Genomic DNA, 14,711 nt, shown 5'->3' with positions numbered 1-14,711 from the left:
AATAAAAGGAAAAGGAGGTGCGGTAGCATTGCTGTTTAAAGAGGAGATTAATGCAATAGTTAGGAAAGACATTAGCTTGGATGATGTGGAATCTATATGGGTAGAGCTGCAGAACACCAAAGGGCAAAAAACGTTAGTGGGAGTTGTGTACAGACCTCCAAACAGTAGTAGTGATGTTGGGGAGGGCATCAAACAGGAAATTAGGGGTGCATGCAATAAAGGTGCAGCAGTTATAATGGGTGACTTTAATATGCACATAGATTGGGCTAGCCAAACTGGAAGCAATACGGTGGAGGAGGATTTCCTGGAGTGCATAAGGGATGGTTTTCTAGACCAATATGTCGAGGAACCAACTAGGGGGGAGGCCATCTTAGACTGGGTGTTGTGTAATGAGAAAGGACTAATTAGCAATCTCATTGTGCGAGGCCCCTTGGGGAAGAGTGACCATAATATGGTGGAATTCTGCATTAGGATGAAGAATGATACAGTTAATTCAGAAACCATGGTCCAGAACTTAAAGAAGGGTAACTTTGAAGGTATGAGGCGTGAATTGGCTAGGATAGATTGGCGAATGATACTTAAGGGGTTGACTGTGGATGGGCAATGGCAGACATTTAGAGACCGCATGGATGAATTACAACAATTGTACATTCCTGTCTGGCGTAAAAATAAAAAAGGGAAGGTGGCTCAACTGTGGCTATCTAGGGAAATCAGGGATAGTATTAAAGCCAAGGAAGTGGCATACAAATTGGCCAGAAATAGCAGCGAACCTGGGGACTGGGAGAAATTTAGAACTCAACAGAGGAGGACAAAGGGTTTGATTAGGGCAGGGAAAATGGAGTACGAGAAGAAGCTTGCAGGGAACATTAAGGCGGATTGCAAAAGTTTCTATAGGTATGTAAAGAGAAAAAGGTTAGTAAAGACAAACGTAGGTCCCCTGCAGTCAGAATCAGGGGAAGTCATAACAGGGAACAAAGAAATGGCAGGCCAATTGAACAAGTACTTTAGTTCAGTATTCACTAAGGAGGACACAAACAACCTTCCGGATATAAAAGGGGTCGGAGGGTCTAATAAGGAGGAGGAACTGAGGGAAATCTTTATTAGTCGGGAAATTGTGTTGGGGAAATTGATGGGATTGAAGGCCGATAAATCCCCAGGGCCTGATGGACTGCATCCCAGAGTACTTAAGGAGGTGACCTTGGAAATAGCGGATGCATTGACAGTCATTTTCCAACATTCCATTGACTCTAGATCAGTTCCTATCGAGTGGAGGATAGCCAATGTAACCCCACTTTTTAAAAAAGGAGGGAGAGAGAAAACAGGGAATTATCGACCGGTCAGCCTGACCTCAGTAGTGGGTAAAATGATGGAATCAATTATTCAGGATGTCATAGCAGCGCATTTGGAAAATGGTGACATGATAGGTCCAAGTCAGCATGGATTTGTGAAAGGGAAATTATGCTTGACAAATCTTCTGGAATTTTTTTGAGGATGTTTCCAGTAAAGTGGACAAAGGAGAACCAGTTGATGTGGTATATTTGGACTTTCAGAAGGCTTTCGACAAGGTCCCACACAAGAGATTAATGTGCAAAGTTAAAGCACATGGGATTGGGGGTAGTGTGCTGACATGGATTGAGAACTGGTTGTCAGACAGGAAGCAAAGAGTAGGAGTAAATGGGTACTTTTCAGAATGGCAGGCAGTGACTAGTGGGGTACCGCAAGGTTCTGTGCTGGGGCCCCAGCTGTTTACGTTGTACATTAATGATTTAGACGAGGGGATTAAATGTAGTATCTCCAAATTTGCGGATGACACTAAGTTGGGTGGCAGTGTGAGCTGCGAGGAGGATGCTATGAGGCTACAGAGTGACTTGGATAGGTTAGGTGAGTGGGCAAATGCATGGCAAATGAAGTATAATGTGGATAAATGTGAGGTTATCCACTTTGGTGGTAAAAACAGAGAGACAGACTATTATCTGAATGGTGACAGATTAGGAAAAGGGAAGGTGCAACGAGACCTGGGTGTCATGGTACATCAGTCATTGAAGGTTGGCATGCAGGTACAGCAAGCGGTTAAGAAAGCAAATGGCATGTTGGCCTTCATAGCGAGGGGATTTGAGTACAGGGGCAGGGAGGTGTTGCTACAGTTGTACAGGGCCTTGGTGAGGCCACACCTGGAGTATTGTGTACAGTTTTGGTCTCCTAACTTGAGGAAGGACATTCTTGCTATTGAGGGAGTGCAGCGAAGATTCACCAGACTGATTCCCGGGATGGTGGGACTGACCTATCAAGAAAGACTGGATCAACTGGGCTTGTATTCACTGGAGTTCAGAAGAATGAGAGGGGACCTCATAGAAACGTTTAAAATTCTGACGGGTTTAGACAGGTTAGATGCAGGAAGGATGTTCCTAATGTTGGGGAAGTCCAGAACCAGGGGTCACAGTCTAAGGATAAGGGGTAAGGCATTTAAGACCGAGATGAGGAGGAACTTCTTCACCCAGAGAGTGGTGAACCTGTGGAATTCTCTACCACAGAAAGTAGTTGAGGCCAATTCACTAAATATATTCAAAAGGGAGTTAGATGAAGTCCTTACTACTCGGGGGATCAAGGGGTATGGCGAGAAAGCAGGAAGGGGGTACTGAAATTTCATGTTCAGCCATGAACTCATTGAATGGCAGTGCAGGCTAGAAGGGCTGAATGGCCTGCTCCTGCACCTATTTTCTATGTTTCTATCCCTTCAATTCCCTGTGCTTCTATTTTCCGATTAACTCACTTATGTGGTACTTTATCAAATGCCTTTTGAAAGTCCATATACACAACATCTACTGCACTACCTTCATCAACCTGAGACTCATAGAATCATGGAAAATTACAGCATGGAAGGAGGCCATTTCAGCCCATCGTGTCCACGTCGGCTGACCAAGAGCTATCCATCTATCCAGCTCTTGGTCCGTTGCCTTGTAGGTTGCAGCACTTCAAGTGCACATCCAAGCAATTTTTAAAATTTGGTGAGGGTTCCTGCCTCTTCCACCCTTTCAGGCAGTGAGTTCCAGACCGCCACCACCCTCTGGGTGAAGACATTTCCCCTCATATCTCCTTTAAACCTTCCCTCAATTACTTTAAATCTATGCCTCCTGGTTGTTGCCCCATCTGCTGATGGAAACAAGTCCTTCAAATCAATTTTATCTCGGTCCCTCATAATTTTATACATCTCAATTAGGTCTCCCCTCATCCTTCTGTGTTCCAAATAAAACAACCGCAGCTTATCCAATCTTCCTTTATAGCTAAAATTCTCCAGTCCATACAACATCCTCATAATTCTCCTCTATACCTTTTATAGTGTAATCACATCTTTCCTGTAATGTGGTGACCAGAACTGCACGCAGTACTCCAGCCGTGGCCTAACCAGTGTTTTACACAGTGCTGGAAGGTGGGATGAGGCTGGGTAGCTCTTTTTCGACCAACACGGACACAAGCGGCCAAATTACCTCCTTCTGTGTCGTAATTTTTTATGATTGTATGAGTAAGATTATGAAAGGGTTTGATAGGGTAGGTGTAGAGAAAATGCTTCTACTTGTGGGGGAGACCAGAGCTCGAGGCCATGAATTTCTGTAGTCCCTTTAACATAGTGAAACGTTGTAAGGCACTTCACAGGAGCATTGTGAGATAATAGAGCCGCATAAGTAGAAATTCGTGTAAATGACCAAAAGCTTGGTCAAAGAGGTAGGTTTTAAGGAGCATCTTGAAGGAGGAAAGAGAGGTAGAGAGAGGTGAAGAGGTTTAGGCAGGGAGTTCCAGAGCTTGGGGCCTAGGCAACAGAAGGCACGGCCACCAATAGTTGAGCGATTATAATCAGGGATGCTCAAGAGGGCAGAATTAGAGGAACAGATATCTCAGGGGGTTGTGAGGTTGATTACAGAGATAGGGAGGGTCGAGGCCATGGAAGGATTTGAAAATAAGGATGAGAATCTTGAAATCGAGGCATTGTTTAACCAAAAACCAATGTAGGTCAGCGAGCACAGGGGTGATGAGTGAACGGGACTTGGAGTTAGGAAAGGGGCAGCTGAATTTTGGATCATAGAAATTTACAGCATGGAAGGCCATTTTGACCCATTGCGTCCATTCCAGTCGACAACAGGAAACAGGTCCTTCATATCAACTTTATCTAGGCCCCTTATAATTTTATACACCTCAATCAGGTCTCCTATTAACCCTCTGTTACTTCATCAAAGAACTCAATAAGGTTAGTCAGACACAATTTGCCTTTAACAAATCCATATTGGCTGCCCCTTATTAATCCATGCTTCTCCAAGTGAGAATTAATTTTGTCCTTGACAAAGGTCTCGAGTCATTCACGCACCACTTACGTTAGAGTGATTGGCCTGTAGTTACCAGATTTAGCCCTCTCCCCTTTTATAAACAGGGATGTAATATTTGTAATCCTCCAGTTCTCTGCCATCACTCCCATACATCCACTTCCATCTTTCCTCCTTATGAGAATATGCTTGGTTTGTACCCGGTGTCAAATTTTGTTTAATAATGCTCCCGTGAAGCACGTTGGGACGTTTAAGATACTGTATAAATACAAGTTGTTGTTGTCTGAACTGACAATACATTGCGCAGAAGTAAAATATAGTATTTTTAGTCCTAAATATTAAATATTTTGTTCCACAGAAGCATGGGACGTGTATGTTTTTATTCATGAATTTAAAAAGTCTATATTAAAATCTGAGCCGGTGGGTTGTGAGCCCAAGAGCCTTGAGTCCAATAAGGACAATAAATGCCCCCAGCCTCCCCTGGCCCTGATGGCCGCCGGGGTGGCAGCTCCCGGGGGAGCTCCTCTGCTGAATAACTTTATCCCTTGCCGTCTGTTGCCATCCGACACCCTTTCTCCCAGAATCTCCCCGCTTTAAGCTCTCCCTGGCCCCAATAGGGGGCACATTTCTTACCCCTAAAAGCACAAATCCATGCTGCAAGGGCAGTTACCTGAGCACACTGCCCATCCCCCAAACATGCCTGCGGGATCTCCACCTCCATCAGTGAGTGCGGGATCTCCACCTCCATCAGTGAGTGCGGGATCTCCACCTCCATCAGTGAGTGCAGGATCTCCACCTCCATCAGTGAGTGCAGGATCTCCACCTCCATCAGTGAGTGCGGGATCTCCACCTCCATCAGTGAGTGCGGGATCTCCACCTCCATCAGTGAGTGCGGGATCTCCACCTCCATCAGTGAGTGCAGGATCCCCACCTCCATCAGTGAGTGCAGGATCTCCACCTCCATCAGTGAGTGCGGGATCTCCACCTCCATCAGCGAGTGCAGGATCCCCACCTCCATCAGCGAGTGCAGGATCTCCACCTCCATCAGTGAGTGCGGGATCTCCACCTCCATCAGTGAGTGCGGGATCTCCACCTCCATCAGTGAGTGCGGGATCCCCACCTCCATCAGTGAGTGCGGGATCTCCACCTCCATCAGTGAGTGCAGGATCTCCACCTCCATCAGTGAGTGCGGGATCTCCACCTCCATCAGTGAGTGCGGGATCCCCACCTCCATCAGTGAGTGCAGGATCCCCACCTCCATCAGTGAGTGCGGGATCTCCACCTCCATCAGTGAGTGCAGGATCCCCACCTCCATCAGTGAGTGCAGGATCCCCACCTCCATCAGTGAGTGCGGGATCTCCACCTCCATCAGTGAGTGCGGGATCTCCACCTCCATCAGTGAGTGCGGGATCCCCACCTCCATCAGTGAATGCGGGATCCCCACCTCCATCAGTGAGTGCGGGATCTTCACCTCCATCAGTGAGTGCCGGATCTCCACCTCCATCAGTGAGTGCCGGATCTCCACCTCCATCAGTGAGTGCAGGATCCCCACCTCCATCAGTGAGTGCGGGATCTCCACCTCCATCAGTGAGTGCAGGATCTCCACCTCCATCAGTGAGTGCGGGATCTCCACCTCCATCAGTGAGTGCAGGATCTCCACCTCCATCAGTGAGTGCGGGATCTCCACCTTCATCAGTGAGTGCGGGATCTCCACCTCCATCAGTGTGTGCGGGATCTCCACCTCCATCAGTGAGTGCGGGATCCCCACCTCCATCAGTGAGTGCGGGATCTCCACCTCCATCAGTGAGTGCGGGATCCCCACCTCCATCAGTGAGTGCAGGATCACCACCTCCATCAGTGAGTGCGGGATCTCCACCTCCATCAGTGAGTGCGGGATCTCCACCTCCATCAGTGAGTGCGGGATCTCCACCTCCATCAGTGAGTGCGGGATCCCCACCTCCATCAGTGAGTGCGGGATCTCCACCTCCATCAGTGAGTGCGGGATCCCCACCTCCATCAGTGAGTGCGGGATCTCCACCTCCATCAGTGAGTGCAGGATCTCCACCTCCATCAGTGAGTGCGGGATCTCCACCTCCATCAGTGAGTGCGGGATCTCCACCTCCATCAGCGAGTGCGGGATCCCCACCTCCATCAGCGAGTGCAGGATCTCCACCTCCATCAGCGAGTGCAGGATCTCCACCTCCATCAGTGAGTGCGGGATCTCCACCTCCATCAGCGAGTGCGGGATCCCCACCTCCATCAGTGAGTGCAGGATCTCCACCTCCATCAGTGAGTGCAGGATCTCCACCTCCATCAGTGAGTGCAGGATCTCCACCTCCATCAGTGAGTGCGGGATCTCCACCTCCATCAGTGAGTGCGGGATCTCCACCTCCATCAGTGAGTGCGGGATCCCCACCTCCATCAGTGAGTGCGGGATCTCCACCTCCATCAGTGAGTGCGGGATCCCCACCTCCATCAGTGAGTGCGGGATCCCCACCTCCATCAGTGAGTGCAGGATCTCCACCTCCATCAGTGAGTGCAGGATCCCCACCTCCATCAGTGAGTGCAGGATCCCCACCTCCATCAGTGAGTGCGGGATCTCCACCTCCATCAGTGAGTGCAGGATCTCCACCTCCATCAGTGAGTGCGGGATCTCCACCTCCATCAGTGAGTGCAGGATCCCCACCTCCATCAGTGAGTGCAGGATCTCCACCTCCATCAGTGAGTGCGGGATCCCCACCTCCATCAGTGAGTGCAGGATCTCCACCTCCATCAGTGAGTGCGGGATCTCCACCTCCATCAGTGAGTGCAGGATCCCCACCTCCATCAGTGAGTGCAGGATCTCCACCTCCATCAGTGAGTGCAGGATCTCCACCTCCATCAGTGAGTGCAGGATCTCCACCTCCATCAGTGAGTGCGGGATCCCCACCTCCATCAGTGAGTGCAGGATCCCCACCTCCATCAGTGAGTGCAGGATCTCCACCTCCATCAGTGAGTGCAGGATCTCCACCTCCATCAGTGAGTGCGGGATCCCCACCTCCATCAGTGAGTGCAGGATCCCCACCTCCATCAGTGAGTGCAGGATCCCCACCTCCATCAGTGAGTGCAGGATCCCCACCTCCATCAGTGAGTGCAGGATCCCCACCTCCATCAGTGAGTGCAGGATCCCCACCTCCATCAGTGAGTGCAGGATCCCCACCTCCATCAGTGAGTGCAGGATCTCCACCTCCATCAGTGAGTGCGGGATCCCCACCTCCATCAGTGAGTGCGGGATCTCCACCTCCATCAGTGAGTGCGGGATCTCCACTCAAACCCATCTTTAACCCGCCGCACTTTCCTGCTGCCCAGCCCGTGCTCCCCCGCCAGTCGTGGCCGACCCAGCGGCTCCTCGCGGACACCATCGGCGTCCGGGGAGCTCCCGCCCAACTCACAGCGGACCACTGCACTGCTCCAGGCGGCCCCCGGGATCTCAGCGGCTGGCGGTGAGCCTTTGACCAACTGCCAAAGCCGCTTTGGGCCGAGCTCCCGCGCGAGCCCTTCCTCCGGCCGCATCCTGACCAACGGACGGCCCAACTCGCGCCCTGCGGCTCAGCCAATCAGTGGCGCAAGTCCCGCCCCTCGGGCTTCCCGATTGGCTGGAGGTCCCGCCGCCGGCTCGTCCTCCAGCCCCGACCTGCTCGCTCCCAATTGGACGAAAGCTCCTCCAGCCCCGCCCTACTCGCTTCCCCCATTGGTCGGAAGCATTCGTCAATCAGGCTGTGGGCTCGGGTCACGTTTCCCTTAAGCGCGCTCCGCCAAACTGACCAAGCACAGCGCAGGGCCCGGATGGACGGACTCAGGTTTGGATTTCTCTTTATTCGCTCCCTATCCCCCCTCCCTCCCCCCGCTCGATTCTCTACCCAATCCGAGCGGAGAAAACTCACTGCGCGTCACCGATCGCTGCTCTGTCACGGACAGAAAGGCCTTTCCCCGGAAGGCTCAGCGTCGAGTCCGTACCACAGCATCCGAGCAGCACCGAGTGGTGATGGGGCGGGTGGTGTTTTCTGGGCATGCGCGGTTATTACCGAGGGTGACCGAGAGGGGACGTTGTGGCGGACACGGTGCCGCGTGCGCATGCGCGGCTGCTGGTGAGACCTGTGACATCATAGAGTCAGAACCAGTGACATCTCAGAAGGAGGCCATTCGACCCATCGTGTCATCGCAACAACGCTCTTCTCAATCTTCCTCGCTGTAACGCTTCAGCTCGCCTTTAACAAGCTCCATCATTGAGTGCAGGATCTCCACCTCCATCAGTGAGTGCAGGATCTCCACCTCCATCAAGCAATGTGTCCTCACACATTGCTTTCCCTCCCATCTTTATATCGTCAGCAAACTTGGCTATGTTACACTCGGTCCTTCCTCCAAGTCATTAATATACTTTGTAAATAGTTGGGTTCCCAGCACTGATCCCTGCAGCATCCCACTGGTTACTGAATGCCAACCCGTGAATGAACCATTTATCCCTACTCTTTGTTTTATGTTCATTAGCCAATCCTCTATCCATGCTAATATATTACCCCTAACCCCGTGAACTTGTATCTTGTGCAGTAACCTTTTATGTGGCACCTTGTCAAATGCCTTCTGAAAGTCCAAATACACCACATCAACTGGTTCCCCTTTATCCGCCCTGTTCATTACATCCTCAAAGAATTCTAGCAAATTTGTCAAACATGACTTCCCCTTCATATATCTATGCTAACTCTGCCTGACCGAATTTTGCTTTTCCAAAACTCCTGCTACTGCTTCTTTAATAATGGACTCCAACATCTTCCCAAGCATAGATGTGAGGCTAACTGGTCTATAGTTTCCCACTTTTTGTCTGCCTCCTTTTTTAAATAGGGGCGCTGCATTTTCAGTTTTCCAATCTGCTGGAACCTCCCCAGAATCCAGGGATGCAACCACTATCCCTGCCGCTGCTTCTTTTCAGACTCTAGGATGCAAGCCATCAGGTCCAGGGGATTTATCTGCCTTTAATTCCATTATCTTACTGAGTACCACCTCCTTAGTGATTGAGATTGTGTTAAGTTTCTCCCCCCCCCCCCCACATTAGTCCCTTGACTATCCACTGTTGGAATATTGTTAGTGTCCTCTACTGTACAAAATATTTGTTCAGAGTTTCTGCCATCTCCATGTTCCCCATTACTAATTCCCTGGTCTCATCCTCTAAGGGACAAACATTTACTCTAGCCATTCTTTTTTTTTTATATACCTATAGAAACTCTTGCTATCAGTTTTTATATTTTGTGCTAGTTTACTTTCATAGTCTAAATTCCCTTTCTTAATCATTTTTTTAGTCATTCTTTGTTGGCATTAAACGCTTCCCAATCTTCTGTCCTCCCACTAGTTTTGGCCATTTTGTATGCCCTTGTTTTTAATTGGATACTTTATTTCTTTAGTTAGCCACGGATGGCTATCTTTTCTCTTGCACCCGTTTCTCCTCACTGGAATATATTTTTCTTGAAAGTTGTGAAAATTCTCCTTAAATGTACGTCATCAACTGTCCTATGCGTTAATCTATTTTCCCAGTCCACTTTAGCCAACTCTGCCCTCATACCTTCATAGTCTCCTGTATTTAAGCTTAGTACGCTGGTTAGAGATCCAACTTTCTCACCCTCCATCTGAATTTGAAATTCAACTATGCTATGATCACTCATTCCAAGGGGATCCTTTACTAGGAGATTGTTTATTAATCCTGTCTCATTACAGGACCAGATCTAAAATAGCCTGCCCCCTGGTTGGTTCCGTTACATACTGCTCAAGGAACCTGTTCCTTATGCACTCCATGAACTCTTCCTCAAGGCTGCCCTCTCTATTTCCTGGTTTATGCTCCGACCAACAGAGTTGCTACTGTTAGGGGGCTTATAGATTACGCCCACCAGTGATTTTTCCCTTTATTATTCCTTATCTCCACCCAAACTGTTTCAACATCCTGATCATTTGAGCTAATATCCTTTCTCACTATTGTAGTGATTCCTTCCTTTATCAATAGAGCTACCCCACCTCCTCTTCCTTATGTCTGTCCTGCTTGATTGTCAAGTACCCCTGAATATTTAATTCCCAGTCCTGATCACCTTGCAACCATGTCTCTGTAATGGCTTTCAGATCATATCCATTTATTTCAATTTGTGCCGTCAACTCATCTATTTTGTTACAAATGCTGCGTGGATTTAGACAACGTGCCTTTAAATTTGTTTTTTTACCCTTTTTTCCTGCTTGTTTCCTCTCTCCTTCAAACTCACTTTCCACATTTTTGCTTTCTAATTCCAGCTTTACTCCCCTCCCTACTGAATCTATTTTCAGGTTCCCATCCCCCTGCCAAGCTAGTTTAAAACCTCCCCAATAACTCTAGCAAACCTCCCCGCAAGGATATTGGTCCCGGCTCTGTTGAGGTGCAATCCATCCGGCTTGTACAGATCCTACCTCCCCCAGAAACGGTCCCAATGCCTCAGGAATCTAAAGCCCTCCCACCTGCACCATCTCTCCAGCCACCTATTTATCTGCTCTATCTTCCTATTTCTGTTCTCACTAGCTCATGGTACTGGGATTAATCTGCAGATTACTACCTTTGAGGTCCTGCTTTTTAATCTCTCTCCTAGCTCCCTAAACTCTGCCTGCAGGACCTCATTCCTCTTTCTACCTATGTCATTGGTACTGGTATGACCACAACCTCTGGCTCTTCGCCCTCTCCCCCCAGAATGCCCTGCAGCCGCTCAAAGACATCCTTGACCCTGGCACCAGGGAGGCAACATCCCATCCTGGAGTCACATTTGCAGCCACAGAAACGCCTGTCTGCTCCCTTGACTACCGAATCCCCTACCACTAGAGCTCTTTCATTCTTCTTCCTCCCCCCACCACCCCCGTGCAGTTGAACCACCTGTGGTGCCGTGGATTTAGCTCTGGCTGCACTCCCCAGAGCCACCATCGCCCTCACCGGTACTCAGAACAGAATACCGGTTGGAGAGCGAGATGGACTCCTCAGGGGATTCCTGCCCTGCCTAGTCTTCCTCTTCTGTCCAGGGGTCACCCACTCCCTGTCTGCCTGCACACTCTTAAGCTGCGGGGTGACCATCTCCTGAAATGTGCTATCCACGTTGCTCTCAATCACGCGGATGCACCAAGGTGATTCCAGCTGCCGCTCAAGCTCCAAAACAGAGCTCGAGTTGGTGCAGCTGGAGAAACCACCTGCACACGTGATCGTCCCAGCTGTGTGAAGCATCCAGGATTTCCCACATGCCACAGGATGTGCAATCCATGGGACTGAGCTGCCCTGCCATCCCTCTAGTTACACTCACAACTATCAAGTAGAACTAAACTCTAAACCACACACCCAGCCACTACTCAGCAAACAGCCAATTTAATTAACTGGTTCTCCTTAGATAATAAAGATCACATATATTTAATCGCAGTTCCTAACCTACAACAATGCGAAAGGTTCCTTAAAGAAAAGAAAAAATACTCTCCAATCCACCAGCCAATCACTTACTTGCTTGGCTGTGACGTCACACTTCGATTTAGATTTTTTTTACTTTCTGTCCCTGCTGCAGCTCCCCCGCCCGCTCAGGTCTCGCGATACTGGCCTCCTCCCGATCGGCCGCTGCTCCAAGCTGCCGCTGCCCTTTGTACTCCCCCGCCCGCTCAGGTCTCGCGATGCTGGCCTCCTCCCGATCGGCCGCTGCTCCAAGCTGCTGCTGCCCTTTGTATTCCCCCGCCCGCTCAGGTCTCGCGATACTGGCCTCCTCCCGATCGGCCGCTGCTCCAAGCTGCCGCTGCCCTTTGTACTCCCCCGCCCGCTCAGGTCTCGCGATGCTGGCCTCCTCCCGATCGGCCGCTGCTCCAAGCTGCCGCCGCCCTTTGTACTCCCCCGCCCGCTCAGGTCTCGCGATGCTGGCCTCCTCCCGATCGGCCGCTGCTCCAAGCTGCCGCCGCCCTTTGTACTCCTGCGCCCGCTCAGGTCTCGCGATGCTGGCCTCCTCCCGATCGGCCGCTGCTCCAAGCTGCCGCTGCCCTTTGTACTCCCCCGCCCGCTCAGGTCTCGCGTTTTGGCCTCCTCCCGACACGCTCAATGACCCAGCCTCCACAGCTCTCTGGGGCAGAGAATTCCACAGATTTACGACTCACTGAGAGAAGAAATTTCCTCTCATCTCAGTTCTAAATGGGCGACCCCTTATTCTGAAACTAAAGCCCCTCGTTCTGGATTCCCCCACGAGTGGAAACATCCTCTCTGCATCTATGAGAGTCTGGGCCTTACATTAAACATCCATAAGACAAAGGTCTTCTACCAACCTGCCCCCGCCACAAACCACTGCTCCCCGAGATTATCACGATCCACGACAAGACCTTGGACAATTTGGACCACTTTCGATACCTCGGGAGTCTACTGTCAGCAAGGCCAGACATCAATGGTGAAGTCCTACACCACCTTCATTGTGCCAGTGCAGCCTTCGGTCGCCTGACGTAAAGAGTGCTCGAACAACAGGATCTCAAACTTGGCACCAAGCTCATGGTCTACAGAGCAGTAGTGATACCCGCCCTCCTATATGCTTCAGAGTCATGGACTATGTACAGTAGACACCTCAAGGCACTGGAGAAGTACCACCAACGCTGCCTCTGCAAAATACTGCAAATCCATTGGCAGGATAGGTGCACCATCGTCAGTGTTCTCTCTCAGGCCAATGTCCCCAGCATCGAGGCATTGACCATTGCTTGATCAGCGCCGATGGATAGGCCACAATGTCCACATAACTGATACGAAACTCCCGAATCAAGCACTCTACGGCAAGTGAGTCCCAGGAAGAAAAAGAAAGTGATTCAAGGACACCCTCAAAGCCTCCTTGAAAAAATGTAACATCCCCACCGACTCTTGGGAATCTCAGGCCCAAGGACACGCCAAGTGGAGGAGAAGCATTCGAGAAGGCCGAACCCTAACCCTTTGTCATGAGCACATGGAAGCCAAATACAAACAGTGGAAGGAGCGTGCGACAAACTAAGCACCCCACCCACCCGTCCCTTCAACCAACACCTGCCCCACCTGTGACAGAGACTGGAGATCCCACATAGGACTCATTAGTCACCTTAGAACTCATATTGGTGTGGGGCAAGTCATCCTCGACTCCGGGAGGCTGCCGAAGAAGAAGAATTTCCAGCTCTTGGTCACTAGCCTTGTAGGTTACGGCACTTCAAAAGAAACAAAGACTTACATTTATATAGCGCCTTTCACCAGATGTCTCAAAGCCCTTTACAGAGAATTAAGTACTTTTGGAGTTTAGTCACTGTTGTAATGTGGGAAACGCGGCAGCCAGTTTGCGCACAGCAAGCTCCCACAAACAGCAATGTGATAATGACCAGATAATCTGTTTTTGTTATGTTGATTGAGGGATAAATATTTGCCAGAACATTGGGGATAACTCTTCAAGTAGTGCAATGGGATCTTTTACGTCCACTTGAAAGAGCAGACGGGACCACAGTTTAATGTATCATCTGAAAGACGGCACCTCCGACAGTGCAGCACTCCCTCAGCACTGCACTGGAGTGTCAGTCTAGATTTATGTGCTCAAGTCCCTGGAGTGGGACTTGAACCCACAACCTTCTGACTCAGATGCAAGTGTGCTACCCAATAAGCCAAAGCTGACCGCTCTTCGAAGGGAAATAGGTCCTCCCGATCCACTCTATCTAGGCCCCTCATAATTTTATACACCTTTAAACCTTCTACCAATTACTTTAAAGCTATGCTCCCCAGTTATTGACCCCTGTGCTAAGGGAAATGAGTCCTTCCTATCCACTCTATCTAGGCCCCTCAAGTGCATATCCAGGTACATTTAAATGCTATGAGGGTTTCTGCCTCTATCACCCTTTCAGACTCACTCCTCAAATCCCCTCTAAACCTTTGACTAATTACATAGAAACATAGAAAATAGATGCAGGAGTAGGCCATTCGGCCCTTTGAGCCTGCACCACCATTCAATATAATCATGGCTGATCATGCAACTTCAGTACCCCATTCCTGCTTTCTCTCCATACCCCTTGATCCCTTTAGCCGTAAGGGCCACATCTAACTCCCTTTAGAATATATCGAACGAACTGGCCTCCTCAACAATTTTCTGTGGTAGAGAATTCCACAGGTTCGCAATTCTCTGAGTGAAGAAGTTTCTTCTCATCTCGGTCCTAAATGGCTTACCCCTTATCCTTAGACTGTGACCTCTGGTTCTGCACATCTCCAACATCGGGAACATTCTTCCTGCATCTAACCTGTCCAATCCCGTCAGAATTGTATATGTTTCTGTGAGATCCCATCTCATTCTTCTAAATTCCAGTGAATATAAACCTAGTCGATCCAGCCTTTCTTCATATGTCAGCCCTGTC

Source organism: Pristiophorus japonicus, unplaced genomic scaffold (assembly GCF_044704955.1).
Source record: "Pristiophorus japonicus isolate sPriJap1 unplaced genomic scaffold, sPriJap1.hap1 HAP1_SCAFFOLD_1114, whole genome shotgun sequence".
Classification (NCBI taxonomy): Eukaryota; Metazoa; Chordata; class Chondrichthyes; family Pristiophoridae; genus Pristiophorus; species Pristiophorus japonicus.
The sequence above is the reverse complement of the archived record's forward strand: the minus strand, read 5'-3'. Positions refer to the sequence as shown.